This window comes from Salvia splendens, unplaced genomic scaffold (assembly GCF_004379255.2).
Source record: "Salvia splendens isolate huo1 unplaced genomic scaffold, SspV2 ctg841, whole genome shotgun sequence".
Lineage (NCBI taxonomy): Eukaryota > Viridiplantae > Streptophyta > Magnoliopsida > Lamiales > Lamiaceae > Salvia > Salvia splendens.
The window spans coordinates 98672-110976 of NW_024599522.1; the positions used below are offsets into that span (position 1 = coordinate 98672).

At 36.7% G+C, this 12305-nt stretch overlaps 3 long non-coding RNA genes across 3 annotated transcripts; 1 reads left to right on the forward strand and 2 right to left on the reverse strand.

Moving 5' to 3' along the window:
* Window positions 1-2801: 2801 nt before the first annotated feature.
* Window positions 2802-5205, reverse strand: LOC121791539. The gene is made up of 2 exons (XR_006048601.1): window positions 4804-5205; window positions 2802-3034 (listed from the first exon to the last, which is right to left on the reverse strand). It is a non-coding gene; the product is annotated as an uncharacterized LOC121791539 (long non-coding RNA).
* Window positions 5206-6162: 957 nt separating this feature from the next.
* Window positions 6163-7036, reverse strand: LOC121791538. Its single transcript, XR_006048600.1, has 2 exons — window positions 6969-7036; window positions 6163-6439 (listed from the first exon to the last, which is right to left on the reverse strand). It is a non-coding gene; the product is annotated as an uncharacterized LOC121791538 (long non-coding RNA).
* A 4258-nt stretch (window positions 7037-11294) lies between these two features.
* Window positions 11295-11813, forward strand: LOC121791542. Its single transcript, XR_006048603.1, has 3 exons — window positions 11295-11424; window positions 11504-11548; window positions 11784-11813. It is a non-coding gene; the product is annotated as an uncharacterized LOC121791542 (long non-coding RNA).
* The last annotated feature ends 492 nt before the right edge of the window (window positions 11814-12305 follow it).

Here is a 12305-nt window from a genome sequence, read left to right on the forward strand (position 1 = left end):
ACTAACCTGCTTAACCCTCCAGCCTGAATGGTAGCAGCCTGATTTCTAATCAGGTTGTAATTTGTCGGCCATAGCCCTCTAATTTTGGCAATCTAATCTGGTTAGTCTATCGGGATCGAGTTGAACTAACATTCCTATCGACTAAGAATGTCCTCTCCCTCCAGTTCCCAAGTCGCCAATTCAATACGTCACGTTATTATCATCTCTTTTTCTATGTCATACCACAACACCCATAAAGCTAAGAGTCCAAGAGCAACCACAATGGGATGAATCTCCAGGGGTGAGAAAAAAACCGAAAACCGAATATCCGAACTAAACCAAACTAAAATTTTGAAATTCGGTTCGATTTTTTTGGTTTTTCGGTTCGGTTCGGTTTTAAAAATACAAAAGTTTCAGTTTTTCAGTTCGGTTCGGTTCGGATGGAAAAAAAAACCGAAAATCCGAAAAACCGAATTATATTTCAAATATAATATTTTATATATTTATTCTATTAATTTAAGTATATTATATAATATATATAATATATATTCTTTAATATATTTTATATAATATGCATTATATATATTCTATTAATTTTATATTATATATATTTATATTCTATTAGATATATAAAATAAAATAAATTATATATATATATATATATAGGGATGTGATATATATATATATATATATATATATGGAGTTGTAATCAATGTCGAACCCTTCTTAAAGACCGAACTAGAGACCAAATCTGGGCCATAAGATCTAGTTTTTTGATGAGATATGCTGCTGTGTAAATTTTTTTTTGCTCTTCATTACAAGCCAATTTTACTTCATTGTATAGGTTTATTACTTCATTCTGTACGTAATACATTGAAACTACAACAAGTTTTTAATTGCTTCAAGTAGGTTTTGAAATGATTCAACATATGCTTCATTCGAATTCATTGACATGAGTTTTTACTTTATTCACATTAAAAAATGCAATTTATTCAAGTGAGTTTATTACTTCATTCAGAAACGTTATTACTTCATTGGATAAGGTTTTTACTTCATTCCAGTAGGACTTCAAATGCTTCTACACATACTTCATTCAAATAATTTATTATATTATTCCATGTGTTTATTACACCATATCAGCGCCGTAGCGGTGGTGATAGATATTGTAGAGAGAAAGAACGGCACGCGACGGCGAAACTGCATTTACGTAATTGAATGAAGTAATAATACTATTAGAATGAAGTAAAAAACTACTGGAATGAAGTAATATATTCTGGAATAAAGTTAAATCTTCGTAACGTGTTAGTATGACTTATTTACCTTCGGATGAATTAAAATAGACTGGTGATGAAGAAGAAAATAATTTATAAATTTGTGAATCTCATCCATAAAAAACTAGATCTAAAAGCCCTAATTTGGTATGGTTCGGTGGTTCGGTCTTTAAGAGTGGGTTTGTGGATAATGGGACTATATATATATATATATATATATAGGGATGTAATCATTTCCTTTTTCTAAATATTGTTCTTTTTCCTTCTAAATCCTAGCCCTACGATTTTGATGATCTAATGGACGAAAATTAAGATTGTTTTCATTATTTATATTATTAAATTAATTGGAAAAGGGCATTGTTGGGAGTGATTTTTTGCAGCGTTTATTTCATTTCCTTAATTCTCTCCATTAAGTTTGGTAGTTATATTTTCTAATTTATTTTCCATATTTAATTCTTCTTCTTCTTCTTCTTCTTCTTCTTCTTCTTCTTCTTCTCTCCTCCATCTTTACGGTTTACATTGCTACAAATCACAAAATTCAAATTCCATTCCCCTGCCATAATTTTGAGCATCTTCTATCAATTTCCTTCATAAGTTTTGGTGTTTTCAATTATGGAAGAAGGTTTTTTAGTTTGTTTTTATTTCGTATTCCTTCATAATTTCTCTTTCTTCTCTCACATAACTAACTCGATTTTCTACGTTGAACACGTCTGGTGGTGTAGTTTCTCGCCTAAACCCGAATTCTGGAAGTATTCCTCGATTGGTTTCATTTTTTCAACAATAAGAAAGTAATTTAATTAATTCGTTCATTGATTTACAGATTTTCGTGTTTTCCTTTCGTAAGTTACAGTTTGTAAACTTTCGACAAATAATGTAATATATTAAGTGTATAATGCAGATTGTATTAATGTACGATTATAGTTGTATAATGTATACGCCGTCTTTGAATAATGTACATTACAATGGGTTTAATGTGTGACAAAAGTTAAATCCATTCCCCAAAGGGTTTAGCAATCCATGTGGCTAGGGTATAGTACCGACCAAAATACGAAAGCGTGATCAAAGGCAGAGAGTTTGAATCATTCCCCTTGGGTTTAGCAACCCATGGGGCTAGGTTATAGCACCACCACATGAATTACATTTCATTTTTTTAATGCATTTAAGATTTGGTACAATAAATAATGTACCAAAAGTATCTAATAATGTGCACGGATCGGTGAATAATGTACAGATTGAAAAGAATAATGTTGAGAGGAAATTGAATTCATGCCCTTTGGGTTTAGCAATCCATGGGGCTAGGTTGTAGTACCCACTCACAAACGGAACCATCACAAAGGGCAGAGAGTTTGAATCATTCCCCTTGGGTTTAGCAACCCATGGGGCTAGGTTATAGCACCACCACATGAATTAAATTTTATTTTTAATGCGTTTAAGATTTGGTACGGTAAATAATGTACCAATAGTATCTAATAATGTACATTAGGATCAGTGAATAATGTACAGATTGAAGAGAATAATGTTGAAAGGAAATTGAATAATGTACAGATTGAAGAGAATAATGTTGAAAGAAAATTGAATTCAAACCATCCCAATTGCTTTACATCGTAATAAATCTAGACAAAATACCCTACAAATCTATTTCAAATCAGTTAGACACCTCCTGAACAAGAAAGACAAAAGCTCCAAAACCTAGTTCATGAACAACTTCCTTCTGCCATGGAGTTAGGCTTTTTAAACAGTTCAGGAACTGGGTTGGGGTCCGTCGATTGGTCGCCAAATGTTGCCTAAGCACGACCACCAGATTTAGCATTACAGAATTTCATATCTACAACATACTCCCATGACACTGTTCATGTGTTGATAACAAAATCAAGCTATCTCATAAATTCCGTCTGAACTTCTGAAACTTGTAATTTCTTAGGATTATTGTCCCCACAGCATGGGTGACGATAATATTAGAAACTAATTTCTAGTTCAAACAATTTATATTGAGAAGTCCGCCTATATGAACTTGCTATTTCTTAGGATTATTTCCCCACAGCATGAGTGACGATAATATTAGAAATAAGCGTCATAATGTTGCAGACCAACCGATGGAGACCATTTACAAACTTAGTTTGTAATTATCGCTTAGATATTTTAGTAATGGTTTTTTTATTAATTATCCTAAGCCTTAGGGCAGATTAAAGGCTCAATTAAATTCTGTTGGCATTCAATTGACTGGATAATTAAATCTTTTATTATCTTTAGGTATCTTGTTTAAGGAAGTTACGTTAATTTTCTAAAGTTTAATTCTTATTCATGTATTTTATAATATGTATCTTAAATAATTCAAATTATTTATATCTTGGACGGACATGAATAATTAAACTTAAATTAATTCCTTGTTCAAGATAAGGAAGAGAATAAATATTATTTAATATAATCTTATATATATCTATCCTAATTAGGATTCTAGATATATATTATGTTTAGGAAACTATTTAATTATTCTTGTCTATATCATCTAGGAATATAATTAATATATTTATGTCCATGGATATAGTCAATAATCAAAATTTTTCCTAAAATCTAAGGAAATCTTCCAAATCTGTTAAATAATATTATTTTAATGATATCTTATTTATTCAATTGAATTAAAATATTCCTCCATCGTTATCTCGTTGTTCGAGGTTCGCACGAATCAACGACGATGAATATCCGGCGAGTTCGTCGCCGGAACCCGAAGCACGCGCGCAGGCATCTCCTGGCGGCACGCAGGTGTGCAGGACCCGTGTCGCGCAAGGCGCGTCACGTCTCAGCCTGGCTCGGATCTGGCTCAGCTAGTCGGGCGTTCTGCAACTTGAACCTGGCTCGACGTCTCGGCCAGTCGGGCGTCGAACATCCTCGGCCAGCAGCGCACGTAGGCGCGCCTACTCTCGGCCGCTGCTCACTCCCTTCTCGGCTCCCGGCGCACCTCCTGCTCCCACTGGCTCGGCTAGCTGCTCGCGCTGGGGCGAGGAGGTCTCGGCCTTATTCCGCCTAGGGCTCGGACTGGTGCGGCTTGGCGTCTCGGCAGCTCTCGGAGTAGGTGGCGCCTGGTTCGCGGTCTCGGCCGGCGGCGCGCACGAGCCCTCGCTCGTCTGCGCGTCGCCCCGTGATAGGGAATCCGAGCTCCCACTACTTCGATGACCTTACTTCGAATTCACGTTGCGCGATTCGTCCTGGCGCAAGCGCCGACGAACCGCACGTCTCCCAAATTCGAATAATTCAAGTTCATTGATTCGATAGTTCTCGTGTTCATCAGGTAATTCTAATTTCTAACATCAAGGACATGCTTCGAGATCAAAATAAAACATGCAGACATGAATTTCGCAAAATTTAAATCCAAATAATCAGAGCCAAAAATTGGCTTTGATACCAATTGATGGAACTGGCAGCGGAAGCGTGCAATAAATCAGAGGCTAGATCTATTTAGCAGATTATTCAGACAAACTCTATTCGCGCAATTATCACATGTATCATGCTCATAACTTGAATTAAAACATGCTTTTCTACGGAACATAAGTAATACCTTCTTGATTATCCAAAGAATTGTAGATGGCTTGCTACTTCTCCACTTGTCGATCTTTAATACTCGACCACAGATCTTCTGACTGGTTTTCCAAGCCGTACTCCGATATCAGTGTGTGCTGATCTCACCGGAACACTTAGGACTCGAATAAAGAAGACAGAATTCTCACGGAGGAGACTCAAAAAATTCGACCAGCTCTAGAGAGAAAAATCAAAATTTTCGAAAATTTTGATGAGAAAATTGTTTTGTTTGTATTTCCTTTATTCTCTTATTTATAATTAGTTCATATTGGGCCCAGTCAGAGATCTATGGAAGATTTGGATATGACCTCTCCCAATTAGCTTAGGACTAATTAATTAAAACCCATAATTTAATATAAGCTATAATTGGAATATTATTTGCAGCTACTACATAAATAATATTGCACTGCCCATCCAAATCCCAAATTACGAGTAATTCGGGTTTCCATTTAAAATTAAATGTTTATTTCCCGCACTTAAGATCCAAATGTTCATTAATTAATTATTATCTGCTATGAACTTAATTAATTAATTTCTTATTTAATTCTAAGAGTGGACTCGGCTCGAAATCCTTATTTATTATTCATAGAGTGATCAAACTCCAACTAGCTAGGTTCCTGAATAATAAAACTTCGTTTCGACCTCTCTTGGGGATATTATCAAACGAGACTCCCCTCGCGTGCGTTTCTACATAATAGCAATCCTAGCACCGCCAGATACTAATTAACACCACCCAAAATACCAGGCTTATTGGGTTACGAAAAACCCACACCATTTGATAGATCAAAGCAGCGTAAAATTAATATCATATGCTCAATGCTAACGTATGTAGATTAAGAAATATTTATTTATCAAGACCTCGTCTATCAGTAGATAGCATAAAAACACGTCTTGCTGTTAGATCCGTTCAGTGCTATACCACACCAATGTCATCTTGTTTCATTAAGGCTTAGAAACAATCGGACTAACATTGCAACATTTCTCGATAGGTAGTCTAGGCTAGGCCTATCTAGGTTGTGAAATTCTTCTTTTTCTTTGTTCAGAACTGACCGTGTTACCTTACAGTGGACGACGCCCACAACCGGTCTACTAAAACAAAGACTTAGACTTTGTTAAGTTTCTTATACATTTAAATATGTATTTAAATAACCATTAAATGTAAAAACGTAACAACATTATGACAAAATGATCTGTTTTATTCATTGGAAAATGATCTAAGAGTTTTTATAGTATTCAATCACCTGAAACGTGATTTCTAGTATACAAATGTCACGACCGCACTTTGCCAAGGATAGCAAAAGCGAATAAATCGCAACTAATAAAGGGATTTAAAGAAATATGGAAGAAATGAAGATAGAACTTGCACATTGAAAAGTCAAACAATATGATAGATAAGATCCAAGTATTCGATTACAAGGATTTGAATAACAATGGCATTTCATCAAAATGAATCAGAGTTTCGATGATGAGAGTTCACTATACTCTCTTAACAAACTGCAGCGGAAAAAGTCCAGAAAACGACTTCGCGTATGAAGACACGAAGCGTCGAGAGATCCACACTTATTTACTTAAGTAGCATCGACTCTGATCAGCACGCCTCCACCCTATTGCTTAATCTGCACATTTATAAATACATGCAGGGCTGAGTACATGAGTACTCAGTGGGCACTTGCCAAAAACAAAACATACAATAAGTTGTCATCCATCAACAGTATCACACGGGGGTTTTCTTAAAAGGCCCGAGCATACTAAATTCTTTTGTGATCTTAAAAGTCCGACTGCAGTCTAAGTTCTTGATATTTCCACCATGTCTGAGAATCCAGTGTGCTGTTGTAGGTGGCCACCTTCAACAAGCACCCTCGCCGGCCAACCTCTCTCTAGGATGGCTCACAGCGCTCGCGCGTGTAAGTCTGTGTTGGGATTTTACCCACTCTCAGACCCGAATTCGTTATCAAATTTTGTTGGCATCGCCAAACTCCCGGCATATAGCCCTCACAGACAGGTCTCAAAATAAACATTTTATGGCATGACAACAACTTTAAAAGAAACGATCACATCTCCATTTTTGACAAAAAGGTATTTCATAACTTCAAAACATTTGCTTTATATCCACACTATAGTGCTGGATATTAAACGAAAGCCCACCTGATACGTTTACTCCTCAATTAAAATTCTCCCGTCGGCCTTACTTTGCCCTTGTATAAATTCTCCTTTAAATAAATAGCGTAACACGCTAATTAGTACTCGAACTATTTTTCTGAGAAGAAAAAAAATGCATGCATCCTATAGGAAAGCATCTATCTCTTAGTCTCGGGTTATGGGATTTTTTCCTTAAATCCTAACTCGGCTTTATTGTGCGGTAGTACTTAATTGTTCGCTTTACTTATCTTGGAGAAATTCTATTATCCCTTAAATAGTAAAATATGGATTCTTGCAATCCCTCTTTAAATTCCTTTCTTCGGATTTTTCTTAAGGCCGCCCATGGCTTCGAGGGGCGACGCCGGTCGGCCCTTCGCGTCTCTGCTTTAATTTTTCATCTTCGAACTCAAATTATTCGGAAATTAATTTAATTAAGATCCAAGCTTAATTCCTTAAATTAATTCCTTTCCCAAATAATTATTGAAAGTTCTCGGTCCAAACTCTACAATTGAATAAAATGGTCCAACTTCTCCATTTATTTTAGAGGCCCAGAATTCAATTAATCCAGAGTGGCAGCCCAAATTGTCTATTAATTGTTAAGGCCCAACTTGCTTAATCCATTACGGAACCCACTTTATTAATTAAAAGAGCAGCCCCCAATTATACTCTCTTCCATCGGTACTTCCTTCTTTCCATCAAAATTCCCCATCTTCATTCTCAAATTGAAAATCCCTAAAATTCAAGATGAAGAAGCAGCGGCTCCATCATCTCCTCATCTCTCCTCAAGTTCTCCTCTCAATTCTCATTCTCAATTTCTCTTTCTCTCAAAACCTCGCCGCCAGCTCTCCACAGCGCCGCCTCCGGCTCCCGTCGAGCTCACTCTCGCTGTACAGCTCCACAGCCGTCGGCCGTCCTCACTGATCGAATCGCCGGCGCTCCCTATCGCCGGTGATTTCCCATCGGTCTTCTCCCTATCTTTCTCTGTTTCTCTCACCGTCGAGCTTCCTCTCGCTCTGCGACTCCGCAGCTAGCTCCGACGATGTCTCAGTGGCGATTCCGTGCCGGACCAGGAGCCGCTGCTGCCACCGCCGTCGCACCCTCACGCGGCAGGTTCCCTCTCAGCGGCATCGCTGTCTCCGTCGCTGTGCTCAGCCCGGCATCACGCAGTCGGTTGGCGCTGCTCTCTGCCGCCTTTCCGCTCGTTGTTGCCGGCTCTTGTGATCGCCGTTGCTACCGCCGAGGAGTCCGCGCGGCTGCCCTCGTGTCTTAGCCGCTGTCGGAGGTCGTGGGGCAGCCCTTCGGCTTTAAGCTAAGTCCCCTAACTTCTACTAAAACTTAATTCTTTCGAGTTTCCGGCAGCAACTATGTGTGATCTTAGAAGCATGGGCCATGGTTGTGATTAAGGCTTGATCTTGATGTTGGTACTAACTGTTGATTGATGCTACTTCTATGTTCTCTACGTCCTATCTTATAATTGCTATGTTGGGATCTATATGAATGCTATTTTCGTAAAAGATGTTGGGGAGAATTACCTTCTTTGGTGATCCTTAGTTGTTGTGGCTATTGCTTGCTGCCACTATTTGCCCTTCTCCCTCCTCACTGCTGCACATCCTTGGTGTATAAAAAAATTGGGTGTCGAAAGGGGTAGGAGAGAAAGGGGTTTGTGGCTGTTTATATAGCTAAATTTCTTGGACTTTTGTGGCAGACCTTGGGAGCTTCCACTCCTACTTTGATCTATTGTCCCTTCCCACCTTTTGATTTTGAGCTTAAAGCTTCTATGCCTAAATTGGTGTAAGACATTGTAGAGCCTCTATACTTGCTATTTCTCGTATCTCTTGGTCATTGTGTGGAAGATGCCAAATTCCCTTTTGAGCTAATTGTTCATCTCTCTTTTGTTGAGCTTAAAAGCTTCTATACCAAATTGGTGTATGCCTTGGGAAGCTCATTATTTGATGAGTTCATTGTGGTTTATTTCTTTGGAAGAGGGATATCAATGCAGAGGCTCTTTGCAAGATCTTAAATGGCTACTTACCATTTCCATGAATAAACTTTTTCCTTGGATTTTGTTGATGGAGGAATCTAACCATTTTTGGAATTTCCTTGGCAGGCGAAAGGCCAACTCATGCTATCTCTAGGAGACTACAATTGACCTCTTGGCATAGAGGTATATGGAATCGAGATGGGTGGTATTTATAGCCGAGTCCTTGGCTAGTGAGGGCTGATCCTTGGGAGCTGGATTCTCCAAATCCAGTTAGGGGTTGCCTCCCCTTTCATATTTTCTTAATAGGCTTCCATGCCTAAATTGGTGAAATTCCTGGAAGGCTATTTAGCTGATCTCATTTTGTATTTTGGGAGAGTGTGGTTCCTCTCATTTGGGTTTGAAGATAAGCTCATCTTTCTTGCTTCACTTGTCATTATTTCCACTTTGGTGAAACTTTGGAAAGGTGGCAAATGGCTGATTTCATGCCCTACAATGCCAGCCCCTGGCTGCCCTATTTCGCCTACTAATTCCTTTTTCTTATTTGAGCTTGTGCCCCTCTTCCCCTTTACTTATGAGTCATATTTTGATCCCCCATTTGGTGTTAATTTTGTAGGTACTCTAGCTGTCTCCTTGGAGCTTTATGGAAGCAAGGAACGAGAGGGAAGAGGAAGGAGAGGAAGATAGAATTTAACTAGTATCTCACCAATGTTGTACCACATGACATAATCCATATATGTGTAGTCCCTTTCAAAGTACTCATATACTACTTGCAATTCCATCATTCTTGTAAAAATACTTCTCAAGTATTTTTCTAATAAAGTATATCTTTTACCTTTATCCTTGAATTAATTTATTTGCACTTTGATTCCAAGTGTCTCTTCGTCCAAATTTTTTTTATACTCCGAATCCGTGTACGAAAACTTGGGGTGTTACAACAAAACTCTAACAAAGTTATCAAAACCTGTAGTGTTGAATATCAATTTGATACGAGTATAATATTGGTTGCAATTTAAGTTTTTTTTTTCAATTGAGACATTTGGTTTTTTCTTATTGGTTGTTATTAAGATAGCATTATAAAATTTTTGTATAATTTTATAATTTTAGAGAAAATCATAAACAAATTCCCTAAACTTGCATATAACTATATATTATATATTCAAGAAACGTTAAAAAATTAATTACACAAAATGATAATGTTTGGGTGATGGCATTCATCAGATAAAATTGTACAAAATAATTCTATGTCGTAATCGTACTCTTTGTATATAATAACAAATAAAATCACAAGTCATAAATGTTTGAAGATTTTAGTTTGTAGAGATGAAGACGATATCAGTGGTGATTCCAATGTTAATGTTGTTTACAAAGAAGTGTTTCAAAACTTATGAACTTTTTGTTCGTTATTTGTTCTACTTATGAAAATGTATGTTTTTTCTCCCCATAACTTATGAACTAGACATTATTTATTGAAAATGTAAGTTGCATGAGTAATTTTATTCTTCTCACAAATTACAAATGTATTAAATTTTGTTTCGTATAGATTTTTAGACTACGAGGATCATTCTTCCTTTTATAACGTGTATATAACGATAATTTTTTTAAATTATTTTTAATTGTATCATCATTAGCAGAAAAATTCTTGGTCCGTGGTGCTAACACTGGTAGTAAAAAAATAAATGAAACTCCTAAAATAATAAAATTGTGCAATAACCTATTAAAATGGAAAGAATTGTATAAAGATACGAAGGCGAAGGAGTGGAGAAAACCCTAATCTCTCTTCCCTCAATTTAGTGAAGCGGCGCGAACGCAGAAACCAGCGGGGACTGCAAATTAGTCGTTTTTTGTCATCTCTCGACCGGCCATATCTCCTTCTCAATTTTACAAGGTAGACATTATCTGCTTGTTTCCTTTTGGGGTTATTGGCATGAATCAAATCCAATTTCTATGTTAAAGTGAAGAATTCGAATCCTTGCTGTTTCTATACTTTAATTGGTAGGAAAATATGATAACCGAGAATTTCTTCTTTATTTTGGGGGATTTACTGGAATTGTTATTTTCCTCTAGTTCTATACTAGATGTGATTGGATATTATCTTTGTTTATATGATTTAAATTTGATCAAAACCTTAGCCGCTACTGTGTTTGCCGCCCTTCTTTCCAGTGCAATTTAGTGAAATGGCGAATAGCAAATACGAATATGTGAAGTCATTTGAGGTGCAGGATGTGATCATGCGGCCTACACCATCATCATCTATGTTCATGCCCGTGGTTTCTGCTGCAGGTATGTTTTGAAGCATAGTCTGTAAACAAGTTTACACACTTCTTCAAGATAATAAGTCCTATCATATAGGTTTTCTGAAGTGCATGAGTTTGAGAAACCAAATGACGTGAAAGCATTAGAGTTAATGAACGAGTGTGCCATTGCTGTTATGGAGCAGTTTCCAGATGTTATATTCTCGTATGGTTGCGCTGGTGAGCACAGGTAGTCAACAACATATCTTACACACAAATCTCTTTCCTTCCATTGTTTGGTCTATGAAACTTTATTTGGTTGTTTGTAGTTTCATATTCCAAAAGAAAACCAAGTTCTACAAGCGGCGCAGCAGGTAAATTCTAAACAATTTTTACTTCTAAAAGATGGGATCTTTATTGATGTTTCATTTACAATATTCCATGTTTTTTTGTGTTATTACAATAAAGTCTGTGTCTTTGACTTTGATCTCCCTGAATACTAAATTTGAACTTAGAATATAAAAATTTTAGTTTATTTATTCTATTTTATGTGAAGCATGATACAAGATCATGAGTATCACGATTGCTGACTAAAAGTATACTTTGCAGCAAGATAAGCTCTGTATTGTGTCTTTATTTACATCCGCTTATGTTTCCAAGTGGAGGGCTCTTTTTCCTCAGAAAGAGTTGAAAATATGTCCCTTCATTTCGGGCTCAAGTATATGCTGTGATGATCTTCAAGCATATATTTTATGGCGGAAGATGAATGTAAGTAAATTTTGCGTGCAATTTACGTGATTAATTCTAGATATTTGTCAGGCAAATGGCACCTGTTTATGTTGTAATGCTGTCATTCAACTATATATAATTCTCGGGTCATGCTATGTAGAAAATTGAAATTTATTATCCTTTTGGCAGGTTCACACAATAAATGTGTATGATACTTGTCTTTGGCAACTGATTAAAAGTGGAAAGAGTAAAGAGGAAGCACAAGCCACTTTGAGGGTAAACTTTAGACTGTTTGACTTTCTCTATTCTCAATTTTTTTGTATTGTGTATTTCTCTTGAAATTTTGAAATGGTACATTTAAGTGGAAATGTGGCTCCAGGGATCTCTTAAACAAGACAAAAT